At 43.3% G+C, this 16,219-nt stretch overlaps 2 protein-coding genes across 2 annotated transcripts in view; one reads left to right on the top strand and one right to left on the bottom strand.

The window, feature by feature from the left end:
- Positions 1-7,148, top strand: part of ZNF697 (zinc finger protein 697) — a 134,868-nt gene extending 127,720 nt beyond the window's left edge. The window contains exon 3 of the mRNA XM_023761233.1: positions 6,716-7,148. The gene's annotated coding sequence lies outside the window, so the exon portion shown is untranslated. The remainder of the gene's footprint in view (positions 1-6,715) is intronic.
- Positions 1-16,219, bottom strand: part of HAO2 (hydroxyacid oxidase 2) — a 152,343-nt gene that overhangs the window by 104,955 nt on the left and 31,169 nt on the right. The gene's annotated exons all lie outside the window — the stretch shown is intronic.

Below are 16,219 nucleotides of genomic sequence, written 5' to 3'. Positions count from 1 at the left end.
CATGGGCTGGCAGGCACTCTGCCTGAGCCTCAGCCCACTGTGCCATCCAGCCCGACTGTCCATTCCAGGCTCCCATGGCAGGGAAGCAGGGAACTGCCAGCCAAAAGGCTTCACTTTTCAGTGCTCTTAAGAGACAAGCTTAAGTTTGTTGAAGATTAACTCGTGGTGGGAAATGCTTATAATGGAATAGTAACCCCAAACCATAAAGTCGTGCCAGGCCTGACTATATGTTACTATCCTCTATTGATTGCTGCCATATTGATTCATTATGTTGGACCTTCTTGGATAGAAATGGCTTCAAGCAAGTCCGAATTCACTGGCCCCCTTGAGCCCTAGACATTGGTCATCTTTCTAGAAATGAGCTCCTGAGTCAGAGCTCACTCCAGCTTCCCGCCCTGTGCCGCCAGCCCCTGTAACCGAATCCCTGCCCAGCCTGGTGCCATTTCCTCTGAGACTGCACTTTCTAGAGTTTTCCTTCATGGGAATCAGAGTTCAAAAATAAATCTAAGGATGAAAAACCACACCGGTCCTTGCCATGTTACCTAGAGGCTCCCGCCTTAACATGACGCCAAGTGTACAGTCCTTTCACCGAGGTCCGGGAGCTGCCACTGGCTCATCAGAACAGGGCAACTTGGTACTATTCTCCCGCCCTCATTCCCCTGATGCTGTCATTTCCAACTAAGAGGGTTTTTATTCGGTGTGCCTGTTTGCCAAAACCTATATAAATCAGAATGTGCACTTTGCAAGACTTAGGTTTGATTAATCTTAAAAAATTTAGAAGCTGCATGAGTGGGGTTTGAGATTAAGTGTGCAAAGATGTTAGGATCAGCCTCCCCACCAGCCTTCAGATTGAGATGGATGAGGAGCAATACCAGGTTTGAGCTGCCCATAATTGAAAAAGTGTGTGCCCAAAATATCATATTTATCCCGCATTTCTCCGAGAGCCATAACTCTAAGGCCTTTCATTAGAACCTCGATAAAGTAAAAATGTCTTCAACTGTAAGGGTCCCAGACCCCCTGGGCATTCATGAATTGCTTAGAGAACAGGGTTAGGAATGCTGAGAATAAAAGGTATTGGGGAGGAAGAGGAGGGTGAATTCCCCAAAGGCAAATGGGCCCTAGGTTTCCCTGAGAAAGCAGCACAAACTGGAGAACAGCAGCATTTGTGAGCGAGTGACCAGTGGGAGTGTCAGTGTAAACCACCAGGATCCCATTGGCTGAGCTGTAGCAGCCACACGGTCCTCCCAGGGGCATCATGGATGCAGAGCTGTCAGGTGCCCAGCTCTGGGTCGGCACTCACACTCTGTGCTGTGTAAGTGGACATGGTTCCTGAGGTTGTGCATCTTGGTGGCTGTGAGCAGTGGAAGCCACTGGAGACCTAAATGTGGGCCCCAGGGGCAGGGTCACAGGTCTTCCGGCCCTTTCTCAGCCCCGAATCTGTGCCAGTGGTGTCGAAGCTGAGGGATGGCACTCTCGTGAGAATTCAGCAAACACCGAGCACGTGTCCTGTGCAGTTGTGTGCATGGCATTGTGGGGGATGCAAATATGCCTGAGAAACACTTAGCGATCTGAAGAAGCCTGTGGGGATGGGCTGCAATCTCTTACCTGGCCACGGCTCATGCCTGACCATGACTTTAATGTGCTGACGCCTGGGCTGCTGTTCGCTCCCTGACCACCCAACCCCATCCTTGTCCATTTCACCCACACCTGTTTGCTTAAGTCTGCTTGTTTTAAATGACATAATGCAGACCCCAAAATATAAACAACTATAGATTAGACGCTGGACTTCGAATCTCTCCAGAAAATTCACTTTGTTCTCTGCTCCCTTTGGAATACTCAGATGTTGACACTGAAAAGTTCTACTAGTGTTTTGTGTGAGTGTGTGTATGCATTCACACCCATCACCCGCATTCACACCCGTCACCCGCACACAAAAGATTCACAGCAGGCCCAGGGCTACAAAATAAACGTTCAATGTGAAACATAAACTTAAATATTAAAAAGTTGGCAAGCAGCGTAGCATGAGATTTTATTTTCATTGCAGGTCTGTGAATAAGGGTCATGCATAGTAACTAAATGGGCTGATTCTCCTTGTTTACTTCTTGAAGGTATAACGCGGGGGCTAAAGAAACAGTATTCACTGGCACAGTATTTTGACCACTTGTCGGAGCTGGTGGATTTGGTAACACAAAGAACTAAGGGGCAAATTCATAGACACGTGACCTGGCGTGAGGCTCACTGGAGGGCAGTTCCGAGCTATCAGCACATCAAGACTGCCTAGGCCTGTGCAGAGAGAGGCGGCACCCCAGGCGTCCCAAGGTCCTGTGTGAAGAGGTTTGGGGTGATTTATCTGAGTATTGATTTTAGAGAGAGAGAGAAAGGGAGAGAGATAAAAACATAGATGTGAGAAACATTGGTCAGTTGCCTGCCATATGCCCAAATAGGGACTGAACCCACAACCTGGGTATATACCCTGACCGGAAATCGAACTCGTAACCCTTTGATGCATGGAAGGACACTCCAACCAACTGAGCCAGGGCTCTGGGGTGATTCTGATAGAGGTGGCCAGGTGACCGTATGGAGAAACTGATAAGCTCAGTGAAAACTGCTGACCAATTGTGCATCTACATGAAGGGCACACAGGAGAGTTCACTGGACTTTTCTTGCAAGTTATTCAGAGGTTAAATTTGTATAAGATACAAAGTTAAATAAAACAAAAGACCCATCCTCTCACAGTATGCCGAATTCCCTCAAACACAAAAGCAACAGGACAAAGGGAGGGGTGTGGAATTCTCCCTCAGCCCTCACTTCTTGGCTCAGGCTGGGTCTATGTGTGCCTTGAAATTCTTCGACACTTGTTGAAAAGCCACATAGGGGATGCTTAGTCAGAAGTCTGGCCACTTCAGATCAGGCCGGATGACAGACTGACAGCACACACGGAGGGGTCCTTTTGTCCAGGACCCTCTGGAGGACAGAAGAAGGGCCTGCCAGACCCACAGGTGTGGACGCATCTCCCCCAGTGGGTGAGGAGCCGCACTCAGAAATTCTTCTCCTAGGCCTAAGCACCCAACATATGCGACTGATTAGAGCTAATATCTCATTTCTAATTCCATTGATTCCTCGGAAAGAGCAAGTCCCAGAGACCACGGCTATTCTTAGCAATTGCAGCTCCTCCCCCACCGCTCACTGACTCGGAGAGGAGGGGGAGAAGGTGGCCAGCAGGGACTGTCAGACGTTGGCAGCGAGGACTCGGCCCCCTCTGACTGTCGGTGGGGCACGGTGTCCAAAGCACACGCCTGCGGTCAGCGCAATACAAACCCACACATGGGTCTCTCCCGCCTCACGTCTTCCCCGTTTCCAAGCCACAGCTGTGGCAGAGCCACCATTAATAATGAGAAGGCTCCTCTCTGGGCCCAAGAGCTCTCTGACTTCCAAAACGCGTTCCTTCTCCTCAGCCCTTTAATCTTCCTGTGGTTTGGTAGGAAAGCTGCTCCATGGCCTTCCTTTCTGTTACCACAGGAAATAAAGAAAAGGCCTGGGTCTCATCCATCCAAATAAAGGATTCCAGTCCTCAGAGGGGATTTTTCAATGCAGACACAGTGCTATCCCAGGAGGCCCCTCAGCACAGCACTGAGAAAGGAGGGCCTTGCTCGGCCAGCCTGCGGAGCCCGTGGGGTTCCACCTGATGCCACGCTGGTTTCCCCTGTGGTGGCCTCAGGGAGTGTTTGTTAAGCTGAGCTGAATCAATCACCGGGAATCTCCCCTCTCCCCGAGCACTCTCCAGGTGTAGCCTGTTCTTGCCTGTGAGAGGCTCTGGTTTCACAGACCCCGCCTCAGACCCAGAACAAATGGCTGATGTCTGTTTCCAGCACTGCCACTGAGGGGCTGTGGGACTCAGGTAAGTCTACTGACTTCTCTGGGTCTCATTTTCTGCATGGGTGAGAACAAGAGCCTTGATCCCGAATTACTCAATGTTTTCTATGGTCTAAGGAGGTACGAATAAAAATCTGGGTCGATGCTGGTTTCCCCTTAAGTGAAATTTCCACCAACTTGCCAACGGCCCCTGTTCTTCTGGCTTTGAAAACAGACCAAGTTGAGTGTGACCTCATGGTTCATATTTTTTAGAAAAATGTTTTTATTGATTTTAGAGGAAAGGAAGGGAGAGGGAGAGAGAGAGAGACATTGATGAGAGAGAAAATCGACCAGGTGCCTCCTGCATGCCCTCCCTCCCCACCCCCCACACCTCAACTGGGAATGGAGCCTGCAACCCGGGCATGTGCCCTGATTGGGAATCGAACCAGTGACCTCTTTGTTCATGGGTCAATGCTCAACCACTGAGCCACACCGGCCAGGCAGTCATGGCTCATATTTATATAGCAAAAATCAGAGCCCCTCAAAGCTAGTGCTGGGGATAAAATAATGATAAATGGAAACTAACTTTATCATCCAAAAATACCCCCTCAAACTCTGAAGAAATATTGATAATAACTCTCCATCTGCTGAATAAATCAGAACAAGACTGGAGAGCCTACCCAACATTGTTTGAGTATGGAGGACAGCCAGTAAAGTACTAGAGTTTCATGAAAACTGATCTCAGGGGAACTGACATAAATAAAATATGTCAAAATTTTAAAGAGGAAAATGAAAATAAAAGCAATAGCAGAAGTGTTTTCTGTTTATTATCATCCTCATTGTAAAGAACCTTTTCAGAAAGGTCTAGGAATTCAGATGCTTGACTTTGAATCTAGTCTTTACCACTATTCCCACCTAAACTTAGGGAAATCATGTCACCTCTCTATACAGAGAACCTTGCTTGGTGACTGCGAGGCATAAATAACAAATGAAATAAAACATTTACAAATTCTGTGGTGTGGGGGGGGAGACAAGTGCCTAAAACTAAGGTGTTATGTGAATAAACCACATGGATAATTATAAATAATAGTGAAATAATGTCTCCAAATACTTCAGGAAAAGAGCTGTAACAGGCAGCAGCTGCTTTAGTGCGCCCCCTGCAGGTTGGCCCAGATGTTGGCACCAGGCTAGAGCCCAACATGAGGGAATCTGAGCTGAGCCTGGGCTAAGCAGTGAGACCTGTGGTGGGGATGAGTAAGGGGTGGGGTGGAGGGGTTGAGTGAGAAAGCTCAGTTTAGTCTTTACTGCCAAGATTCCTACAATGCTATTATTAAGCCCCAGATCTGCTGGACAGAGCCCAGGTTTTAGAAAGTGAGGCTGTTAGCTTTCCTGGCCTCTTGCTCTCTTCCATTTAAATACCCTGGAGGAGGACTCAGGTTCTCCCAAAGTCATCTCAAAGTGTGGGGTGGCCCAGGGTGACTGATGGTCCGTTGCTATTTGGGGTTGTTGTTCAGGTTAGGGGGCCTCCACCAGTTTGAAAAACTGTTGGCTTATATTTGGATTCTTGGTGCCTCCAGTGAATATCTATTATGTTCCCCACCCCCAAACAATGTAATAAATGTAGTCCACGGTCTAAATGACTAATCAACCGTATACATGGACCAAAATATCTTCTGGGGCTAAAGTAAGAACAGCTGTAATCACTGCAGTACATAGTTGGAAACTCAAACTGGGATAAGTCCAATAATTTATAGGTATCTCTGCATGTTTATGTGAAAATGATCAAATGCCAGGATTGCTAGCATGTACCGTATGACAAATAAAAATCATTCTTTTGCAGCAAGGGGGCTCTCTTAGATATCCTATCTGGGAAATAACTTAAAAATAAATGGCATAGAAAGTAGGGCACCCAATCCGAACTACATATAATAATCTTTGGGAATTCAGCACCACAAAAAAATTCTCATTTTTAAAAACGGTGTTTTCCAAATTTTTCATCTTCTTTATCCCTCTTTTTCCTGAGCTTCTGATGCTGATGAAATGCCCGAGGCTGCCGCTGCAGAGGCACACCACCACTGCTCTCAGGCCTCTGGGATGATGTGCGGGAGCATGGGAGTGTCAGAGATGGTGTCTGACTTTCTAATATTGATGCAGGGGTAAGGGGTTCCCAAAGAGAAAGAAAAGGATATTGAGTTATCACTTGGCTTTTCAGTCATGATATAGTCAATTTCCACAGATTTTAGGGGGTTGAGAAGAAAGCTGGGTTCTTGGAACAAAATTTTATTTCAAAAAAAATCATAGAATTTTAGTATTTGAGGACAATTTAAAGACCATTCTATTTTAGAGATGAAGAACTCTTCCCTAAAAGAGGTAAAGCGGCTGATTTAAAATGTATTAGTATCAGAACCATGACTTCCATTTCAAAAGATGTGTAAAGAGGCAAAATAATTGGAAGAGGAAGAGGCAAAGGAGGGAAATTATTGGTGAGAGGGAGAGGGAGAAGGAGAGGGAGAGGGAGAGAGGAAGAATAAAGAGAACCACAAGAGACTCGAGAAAAAGACAAGGCAGTCTTGTAAGAGGGCAGAAAGACAAAGTGGTTGTTGCACAATTATGAGAAAACACCATAATGTATGTCTAACAATATCCCATGCTTCCCTCTCTTGACTTGCTCTGTATTGAACCAACCCTCCAATTTACCAAATGGGCCATCTTGGAAGAATCCTGATTTCTGGGCAATCTGGAGCGTTGGAAAGCCGGCCACCAAATAGCTTTAACAAATAATCCTAATTTGGAAAATCAGTGCTTGGAAGAGATCTGAGAAATCATTTTTTCATTTTCTGTTTCGTGTGTTTTTCCCCTTCAGCCACACCTAAACCATTCCAGAGGGATGAAACTCCAGTGATTCTATTCACAGAAGGAGCTGACTGCCTTGAAGCATCTGGCCTGGTGCCCTCGTGTTGTCACAGCTCATAGCTCATCTTTCTCTATGCCCTGGGCAGCTGATCTGAATATAGAGTTTACATGAACTTCAAAGGAAGCTGGCAGGATGGAGTTGGGGCCTCGCTGCTTTAATCAAGATGGATTCAAAACCTTTGCTTATCAAGTAGAAAACTAAAACCAGCAATGGAGAACTAATTGACACTGACTAAAAAGGAAATGGCAATGGAAAGGTGCAGGGAGCTCAATAAGATTATATTTAAAGTGGTAATACTCTCCTAGCAGTTGATGATGGATTAAGTTTACCTCTTGCCTCCATAAATATTAGCGCATGGAATAAGATAGCCTCCTATAAGGTATCAGATGAGAAGTTCAGGAAAATGTGCAAAAGCTCAAAAACATTGTTTCCACATGCATGTCATGGTAATGATATTCCTCCCTCCTAGGGCCTGGGGCTGCCTGTTTAAGCTTCTTTAGCAAATTGTGGGAGCTGCACCCCTGGCCACGGCCCACAACTCTATACCTCAAGGGGACATCATTCAGCACTCCACCTGCCTCTTCTCTTCTCAGGCTCTAGTTCATATGGGGACCGTTCACATGAAATGCATCAAATGTTGACTTGGGTTCTGAGTTATTGTCCCCCAAGTTAGTCCCCTTGCAGGGAAACATGGAGTCTGGCACATAGTAGGTGCTCAAAGATGCTTGTTGAATAAATGAGGGAAAATAAGCTATTGTATCATTCCTGTAACCTGGCCCAGGCACCCAGCACCATGCTAAGCACAGAAATATATCTGAGCTTTGTTCATAACATAGATTGCCCTTGGAACATGATGGAGTCCCTATGGCTCAAGACTAAGGAATTCATTATGTTCTTTGCTGAGAGGACACTTGAGAGCCACTAGTAAGTCTTTCAATGCCAGAGCAGGAAGAAGAGTTGGGGCAGAAGGAAGGAGGACAGGGGAAGAGGTGCCTGGAGCCAGTCCTGGCCATGAATTTCTCATTAACTTTTTATGGATTTATTCTTTTTAAAATTCTCACCCGAGGATGTTTTTCCATTGATTTTTAAAGATATTGGAAGAGAGAGGGAAAGACAGAGAGAAATATTGATGTGAGAGAAACACATCGATTGGTTGCCTCCTACATGCACCCTGACCAGCGTCTGGGTCAGGGAGGTACATGCCCTTGGCCGAAATTGAACCTGTGACCCTTCGGTCCGCAGGCCAACACTCTATCCACTAAGCCAAACCAGCTAGGGCTGTTTTTTCTTTTAAGGTCTCTCCTTCTCAGACAAAGAAACATGACTTCTAGGACCTCTATTTCCCTCACTCTCTTATAGATATCAAAGGAGGAATTGGGTCAAAAAAATGGGACCCACAGAGAAATATAGGCACTAACAGATTGGGAGTTTTTACTTTTCCTTAGGGAATTTTTTCAAATTTCACAAACAAGAACATTGCCTCCTTCCCCTGATCTGCTTCTGCTATACAGTTTTCTCCAAGCCCAAGTGTGGCCCAGGGGCAGGTAGAGGAATACACTGGGACTGCCCCTGATATTTTAAGAGGAAAAGGAGAGGGAAAAGAAGAAAACTAGAGAGAACTAATAAAAGCCAAATCTCTTGTGAAGCATGTATAGTATTTTTAAAAATAGTTTTCAAAGGAGATCTATAAGTGGTCACTAAGCACACGAAAAGATGCTCAACATCTTAGTCATTAGGGAAATGCAAATCAGAACACCACCTCACACTCACTAGGAAGGCTAAAAAAACAAACAGATAGTAACAAGTGTTGATGGGGAGGATCTGAAGAAACTGGAACCCTTGTATTTTGCTAGTTGAAGTATAAAATGGTGTAGCTTCTTTGGAAAACAGTTTGGCAGTTTCTTTAAAAATTAAACATAGCCTTACATGATCCAGAAATTCTACTAAGTATATACTCAAGAGAATTGAAAACATATGTACACATAAAAAGTCATACACAAATGTTCATAGATGTATTATTCATAATAATCAAAAGGTAGATACAATCCAAATGTTCTTTAACTGATAAAATGCTCTATATCCACACAATGGAATATTATTCAGCCATCAATGGAATGAAGTACTAATACATGCTATAACATGGATGAACCTTAAAACCATGATAAGTGAAAGAAGTCAGATACAAAAGTTCACATATTGTATGATTCACTTATATGAAATGTCCAGACTAGAAAAACACAGAGGCACAGAAAGTAGACTAGTGGTTGCCAGGGGTTGGGTGGAGGGGATAATGCGGAGTGACTGCTAATAGGTCAGGGCTTCTTTCAGGAGTAAAGAAAATGTTCTAGAATCAGATAGTGGTAATAGATGCACAACCTTTTGAATATATTAAAAACCACTAAATTGAACATTTTAAAAGGGTAAACTGTATGTAAGCTTTATATAAAAAAAAACATTTAAAGGAAGAAGAATTTGATATTGCTCAAAAACCCTAATTCTAGGGCCTTGCCAGAAACTCTAATCCCTTCTTGAAAAGTTTTTCTAGTTTACAGAGTGCCAGCCTCCTCCCCCTTACCCACAACTCCCACTGCCCCACAGCCCAGATCCACAATCCCTAAAGAAATAACTAGGAGGAGAGACGTCCATCAGCAGCTGGAGGTGAACTGAGACACACTTGACACTTGCAGACATTCTCTGCAAGAGGGTGGGAGGAGGGTGGACAGAGGAATGAGAATAAAGAGAGATGAGCTGCCAGATCCTGAGAAGAGATCGCGTGCTGAACATGAAAGGAAGGCATGATGTCTTCAGAGAGGCCTCTTGAAACCCTTCCCAAGTGTTGACTATCTGCTAGTGTGGCCAACATAATCTGCTTTAGACAAAATCATGATTTGACCGGAAGATGGGAGGTCAACTCTGAGCAAATGCCAGGCTTGTCTGCCTGCTGTGCTCCTCCCTGGGTTCCCACTTTGCTGGCCTAATCTCTCCCCCGGCTCAGGACTTCCAGTTCGCCGCCCTCAATCCCCTTCTCTCTCTTGGATGTGTGACAGCCTCTGAAGGGATGTCAGTGTACTACATGATTAGTTGCTTATTTAACCACTTACAAAGTCAATTCTAAAAAACCAAATTCATATCTTTAGAAGACGCTGAGGAACCAACTATTTTTTTAAAAAAAAATAACATTTATCCTGCCTTTCTTAAGCAAACTGTACTACCAAAAAAAAACAAACAACACCCAAAAACTATATGGGTACTGAATTAGAATATTTCTTCAAATTCATGAAGAAAGAATAATAGAATTGAATCTTAATGAATTAAGAAAGAGTATTGGACATCAATAGCTACTAATATCACAAAAAAGAGAGACATTGAGACCTGCATGCCTCCTGATAAAGAACACATCACTCACAAGGTTGTCATGCCAGAAAACAAAACACCAAAAACAAAAAGCCCTGAATTAGGATAAGTGGAAACATAGAGACTAGAGGAACAGACTAAACTTTGTTCTGGGGAAGCAACCAGCAACCTCCAGGCTGCAGGAAACTGCAGATAAGTGATCCCACGTCTTCAATAAATGAATTGTAAGAAAAATAAGGAGATAGAGGAAAAAAACCTATGGATCAAAAGATGCTTAAGAGATTTTTTAAAAAAAAATGCAGGCAAAAACCTATGTACACTTAGGTGATAAGACTGTAAAGAAAAGTGGGAAGTGGTTGCAATTAAACTTAAGATAGTGGTTACTCTAGCAGGGAGGGAGGGGCAGTGGTTGAGAAGGGGGCCCATAGGGGCTTCCAGGGTGACTGGAAGAATTCTCTTCTCATGGGTTGTGTTTACAAGAGAGCTAGCCTTAAACAATTATTTAACCCTGCACATTTGCTTTTCATGGTTCTCTGTAACTTACATTATAACAATAAAAAGTTATAACTATAGCCTGGTCGGTGTGGCTCAGTGGTTGAGTGTCAACCTGTGAACCCAGGAGGTCACAGTTCGATTCCCAGTCAGGGCATATACTGGGGTTGTGGGTTCAATGGCTAGTGTGGGGCGTGCAGGAGTCAGCTGATCAATGATTCTCTCATCATTGATGTTTCTATCTCTCTCTCCCTCTCCCTTCCTCTTTGAAATCAATAAAAATATATATTAAAAAGTTAAAACTATAAAAAAGTTTCTAAAGTAAAAATTAAATTATTTAAATAATCAGCTATAATGAAAAGAAAACCCAAGAAATGGAGAGGAAAATATTAAGAACAAGAGAGAAAAAGGATCACATTCATGACCACAAAGAACTTTTTATAGCAAAAACAGACCCATTTCTTTACCACAAGGATGATTCTTGGTGTCACCTAGGGCTTTTCCCTCTTTAAAATGCACAATGAATTTAGCCACCTGTGTCTCTGGCAATGGAATTAAGGCCGCAGGGGGACAGTACATGTGTGTTGGGGGAATGGGAACATCTTGAGACCACGGCTTGGCAAAGGCCTGGGTGGCAGCACGGGAAGCATGGGGCACAGTGTCTGCACTGACCCCCGTCAGGGAGACACCAGCATCCCTGGGAGCAGCTGGAGGTCAGGACCCATGCAGGGAGATGTCAGCCGTGTCACAGCCTTGGGGGCAGAAGAGTGAGGCCTCTGTGTCTGCCTGTCCACATGTCTGTCAGCGTAACATTTTGGGTCAATAAATATTCATCAGGATGCACCATTTCAGCTGACCTACGCCAGCCCCTCTGCTGGAGGAGAAAATAAACAGGGCTTGTGGATGCAGAGGACTTCTGCCCCCTCGGAGCTGCCGCTGTGCTCGGTGTGTGCGCCAGGAGCTCAGATACACTTTTGTCTCCTTGCGCCCCTTGGACCTTGTGCATGTATTATCTGGCATGGACCCAACACCTTCCCTGTGTGTTAAATGGTCATAGAGTGCCATCAACATGTCAACTCTGAGAGAATAATGCTCAAGGAGAGGTTACTTAGTTCATCAATGCGCAACTCTCTCTGTAACCTGCCAGGGGGAGGGTCCCCCAGCCCAGTTTCTTTCTTCCTCCTCTGTGCCCCTGACATTTATTTCCATGCATCTGTTTTGGCTTTTGCGCTCATTGCTTTCGTCTATGTCTCTGTCTCCACTGCTAGACTGGGAGCCATTTATTGTGCAATTCTTATGTGCAAAGCATTATGCTAGATGAAGTGGCAAGCAAAATAGTACCGACCTCCTAGAGCTAAGGGACAGATAGGTAACAAACATACAAATAAATGCATAATTTCACATTTTGTGAGTGCTAAGAAAGAAGAGAAAAAGGTAGGATGAGTGATTACATAGGGGCATCAGTTTGATATTGCCAAATCAGGCAAGGCTTTAGTGTGAAAGAATAAGTAGAGATTGGCCAGGAAAGAGTGTTGCTGGGCAGGGAGTGTGTCCAGAGCACAAGAGTGAGAGAAACACTGGTACAAGGCAGGGATGGAGAGGTAGGCGGGGCCATAACATCTAGGGCCTGGTAGAGCTTGATAAGGATCCTAGATTTTTAACCTAAGTGCAAAAGTAAGGAGCATGTGTTTAGAAATGCGTAGACCCACCCAGCCGGCATGGCTCTGTGGTTAAGCATCAACCTATGAACCAGGAAGTCATGGTTCAATTCCTGGTCAGAGCACATGCCTGGGTTGCAGGTTCAATCCCAGTGTGAGGCATGCAGGAAGCAGCCAGTCAATGCTTCTCTCTCATCAATGATGTTTCTATCTCTTTCTCCCTCTCCCTTCCTCTCTGAGTGTGCATGTGTGTGCATGTATATGGCTTAAAAAAAGAGAGAAATGGGTAGACCCATAAGGTGACTATTTCAGTGATGATGGAGGGGTGGATGAGAGTAAAAAGGTATTGATGAAGAAAAGTCAGCAGATCTGAGGTGTGTCTGGAAGGGAAATTTGGTAGGAATCTTGGGTGGAATAAGGGTTCATTCCACAACTTCTGGAATGAACTAAACTCATTAGCAAACCTATTCTGAGTTTTGGAGAGTTTCCCATATTGTAACCCCTAAAGTAGAGCCAGAAGTCGCTGTCCCAGACTCCCTTGCAGCTGCCATCAGACGTGTGAACTAGGTTTTGCCAATCAGATACACCCATGTGAAGCCTCAGCTTGGAAGCTAATGCTACAAGGAGGTAGGTATGAATGGCATCCATCCCACGTGAACATGACCACAGGGGCTCAATGGCTCAACTTCTGGCATCCAGGACCAAGCATTATAATGCAAGCTACAGTGTCTCTCCAAGAAGTAGAGTTGTTGCCAAGTGTTGGCAGCGATGGTGTTTTCACTGGAGCAAATGCCACAGTCTCATTTGGTGTTGTTTCTGGCCTCATCGCTTCTAAGTCTGGTTCCCTTGCCCTCCAGAGAATTCCGAGTTGCTTAATATTTATAACAAATTATTTTTTCTGTCTAAACTAGCCAGAGTGGATTACATTTTTTGCAACAAAGAACTGTGCCTGATAGTATTACCTTTATCCCCATTTTATAGATGAAGACATTGGGTTTTCTAAAAATGGAGAAAATTTCCCAAGATTACACAGCTAGTAAATAGTGAGAGGCAAGACACAAGTCCCAGACTTTTGAATCAATCTTTAGGAATCGAAAATGAAGATATTCCAATATTCACCAGGAAGAAAGCTTGTAATAAAAATAAAGTTACCATTTAATGAATAATTACTATGTGCCAAAATTGCACATCAGCTGTGAGAAGAATCCTGGAGCTCATGTAACCACTCTAACTAAGGAGAACAGGGCCCAGACCATGATGGAACTTGGCCACTGTCACTCAGGGAAGTAATGGCAGTGTGGGAGAGAAACCCAGGTTGGTTGATGTCCATTTCCTTTACATCCGGGGAGGGTGAAGCCCTTTCTTAATCCACATAGAAATGCTTATATCACACAAGTCCAATGCCTAAATGTAAGTCTTGTTTAAACGTAAGAAAAAATAAATATTAAATGTATGAGGAATAACCACACTTAAAATATTGCTAACCAGACATATGGACACTCTGGACTATCCCACCATCACCCCTTTGGGGAGTGTAACTGCGCAGCCTAAAATAGCTTTTGAGAGAAACTTCATGAAAACATTGCCTGGGGAACTGAGATCACATTTCCACCTGGCTCTGAAATACAGACTTTAATTGACCAGGTTTGATGCAGGAAAACTGTCATTTCTGCAGAAATTGGGAAAGTTGTTAGAACCCTTGTTAGTCTGTAGAAAAAAGTAAGATTGAGTGTCTAAATATTTTTAAAGCAAAATATTTTAAAATAGACATTACTATCTGCACATACATAGATAATAATTTTTGTTTCAATAAAATCCAAGATTTATTTTACCCTAAGGGCCATTTCTATTGACTCTGGGGGAAAAAATCTTGTGTCATACAAGGAAAACTGAACCCTTAAATTTCTGATTCATTTCCCTTTAAATCATCCAAATATTGCTTTTTATGGGCTATGTAATAGCCAAACAGTCTCTAAGGGGGTATTAAAGCATTTCAAGCCTTGCTTCCCTTAAAATAAAATAAAATAAATGTTTAAAAGGAGGAAGTAGGCTCCCAGTGAATCCACTTGGTCTACAAAACTTCTCATCAGCCCAAGATCTAAAATGTCTAAGGGGGCTTTGGGGTTGCTAAATTCTCCTTTTCTTGTTAAGACTTGACCCCTGCATGGAGGCTGCTTTGAGTGCTGAAACCTATTTTTCTATCAGAAGAAGAAGAAATTTTGTCCCTGAAACAAGAGCACCCTGTTTTTCTCCATCAGAAATTACCTCAAGATGTTTCAGGGTGAAGCTATTATACCAATCTAAACCATTTTCTTGTTTACATCTACTCCAAGAAATAGTCATTAGAAATCTATACTTAATGAAGAGAGTCTACTTTTTCAAAACCATCGAGTGTCTCAAGTAGTTCAGTATGCAGTTCATTAAGGGTCAAATTAAGTAGAGTCACACATTAATATAATGGGGACTCCTTCCCTTCTTTATCACTATTTTTGAGATGAACGCCTCTGAGTTGTTGAAAGAAATCAACTACTAAGGTCATTTTTGCCTTAAATTCTCCTTTATTTCATTCTCCCATGAGTCTACTTAGATGAGTTAACTTGGGTAATTTGGAAGAAGGTTTAAGAAGTCTAATATTAAAGAATCCTTTTCTCAAGCAACAGTTTAAGACACTATGCCAGTTATTATGAAGAAATCCACCATAAATTCCCTATTTCCATACAATTGGAGAACTGGCCATTTGGATTTTTGGGTAAAGACTACTTTGAATCTTAGGGCATGCTAGCACAGATAACAATATAGCATCTTAAGCAGAAGTCAGAGGAAGCCATTCAGAAATTAACTAATTCATTCCATTAGTATTTATTCATTGCTAACTATGCACAGGCAATATGTGTGGCACTGATGACATGACAGTGAACTAAGAGAGACGTGCATTTTTAGTGCAATTGGATTACTAGAGATCTGTTTGGGAGGGCCGTGATTTGTTAGTAACATGTGCAAAAGCCTAGCAGTGTAAAAGCAAAGGGATAGAATAAAGAATTCAGAGACTGAAATATCTATGAACATTTGGCTTATAATAAAGGTGACATTGCAAACTGGGTAAAGAGGAGAGAATTCAAAATGTGGTGTTAAACAACTGGCTAACCATTGAGAAAAAATATTAAAACTATATTTCATCAAAAATAAATTCCAGATGGTTTAAAGATATCTATAATAACACAAGCATAATATGCAAATCTACAGAACGGCCGAACAGCAGAACGACTGTCTGGACGACCTTCTGGAGGAAGCCGGGGCTGCAAAGGCCTACTCTTGCACGAATTTCATGCATCGGGCCTCTAGTAAATGTATAAAACAAAGGTTTAGAAGAAAACATAAGTGATAACAGAGACTTTTCCTTACCATTTAAAAGGGCTGCAAGCATGTCAAACTCAAAGGCTAACATGGGCCAAATAAATGAGGCATGTGACCAGCGGGCCTTGAGTTTGACATGCTTGGTCTAGAGAAAACGATGCCTCACAAAGGAATGGAAACAGTTCCTGTTGCCACCAACCACAGTGAAAAACCTCCAAACTCACGGGGCATCAGGTAAAGCACTCAGAAGAGTTCTGCCTCATTAATGGGAAAATATTCACCAAGCATCCAATGAAGCAGGAAAATATGGCCCATAATGAGAAGAAAATCAATCCATAAAAACAGACCCAGAAGTGACTAAAATAATAGTAGTAATATACAAGGACATTAAGTCAGTTATTATAATTCATACATCCAAGAGCCTAAAGAAAAGATTAAAGCATGTCAGGTCTTATCCTTGAATATATTATCTAGTCTAGTAGGTCATTCAAATAGAAACCAAAAGAGTCATTTTTAATATCATCTTCCTCTTTCTTATTCCTCACCCAAGGATTTTTCTATTGCTTTTAGATAGCGTGGAAGGCAAGGAAGGAAG

The sequence above is a fragment of the Myotis lucifugus genome, unplaced genomic scaffold (assembly GCF_000147115.1).
Source record: "Myotis lucifugus unplaced genomic scaffold, Myoluc2.0 scaffold_203, whole genome shotgun sequence".
Classification (NCBI taxonomy): Eukaryota; Metazoa; Chordata; class Mammalia; order Chiroptera; family Vespertilionidae; genus Myotis; species Myotis lucifugus.
This window is presented reverse-complemented; position numbering and strand designations above follow the sequence as displayed.